Source organism: Schistocerca serialis, chromosome 8 (genome assembly GCF_023864345.2).
Source record: "Schistocerca serialis cubense isolate TAMUIC-IGC-003099 chromosome 8, iqSchSeri2.2, whole genome shotgun sequence".
NCBI lineage: Eukaryota > Metazoa > Arthropoda > Insecta > Orthoptera > Acrididae > Schistocerca > Schistocerca serialis.
The window spans coordinates 603126487-603127723 of record NC_064645.1 but is presented as its reverse complement, the minus strand read 5'-3'; the positions used below and the strand labels follow the sequence as shown (position 1 = coordinate 603127723).

The window sequence follows — 1237 nt, the reverse complement described above, 5'->3', positions numbered from 1 at the left end:
TTAATTGGAAGAAGGAGATGGTGGGTCAAGTGTTGATGGATGCGTTGGGATAGAATGGATTCGAAGGTCTGGCTGACCAGCACGACTATAGATACCTGCCCCTACATATAGGAGTCCTGCAGAAACTACATTGTGGAAGGAAATACACTAACTAATATAAACATGGAAAATACATCATATGATATTTTTTACGAGTGTAGCGCTGATTATCTTACTCCAACATGGCATCTCAAGAGGAATAAACTGAAGAGTCACCTCCAGTCTAATCCAGCTCCATGTACCGTGTGTATAGTGAACCTGTAAAGCAGACTACCTCGACTCTTCCCTTGTACCTGACCGCTCAGTACATAATAAGCTGCAACTTCTGGTCGCCGACCCCTCTTGACCACTGCTACGCTGGCCGTGGCACACTGCAAGACAAGCAGGTGTGGCTTGAGTGCGGCTTGGGCATATAATTCGAACTGCAGTTTCACCCCCTATGTAGACTCTTCCCAGTTTAAAAAATCTATTTTACCCAATCCGAAATCGGAATGTTATTGTCCATACACCTCAAATTTCTCGAACGAATTGTAGATTCCTTCCTTTTATACAAGTTGTTTCCGAAGACAGAACAAATAAAAGCACACACGCATTTTCACATTGCTAAAGTATCGTTACTTGTTAAAATGCTGTACAACAGTAGGGCGTAGGCTATATTTCTCCCAAGTATTCGTCATCAGGTAAGTAAATCTATTCTTAACAGCTTAATATATGTTATGTCCTGCATCACAGGACTAGAATATTAAACTTTTTCTTGGCTCGTGATGGAGTGCTAAGAGCATGCGCTACCTCTGTCACAGGATGCCTCCCTGCTTTCAAATTCCCTTAAGATAGCTAAATGCCTCGTCATCTACAAAGTATCTCAAGGCAACCAAATAGCAGAAAAGAGGAGTCGTAAATATCGGGCTAATACTGCATATCATTTTATAAATTCGGTTATGTAACTGATTTTATTAAGATGGCCATCTCTCCCTCTGTAGTGGGATATTGAAGTTTCGTTAAAAGATCTCACCGCTAGGAAAGAACTCCTGATTAACGCTCCAACTTACGAATCATATCCATGGCACTATCACAATCGATTCCACCTGAACAGCGGCACGTCATTAATACCAAATTGTTGACTAAATAATGAAACTGATCATGAGAGTCCCTTTGCACGATGAGAAATTTCTTTCCTGCAATCGGATTACACTCGTCA

At 41.3% G+C, this 1237-nt stretch overlaps 1 pseudogene; it reads left to right on the top strand.

Moving 5' to 3' along the window:
• The first annotated feature begins 694 nt into the window (after positions 1-694).
• On the top strand, positions 695-864 carry LOC126417538 (U2 spliceosomal RNA; annotated as a pseudogene).
• The last annotated feature ends 373 nt before the right edge of the window (positions 865-1237 follow it).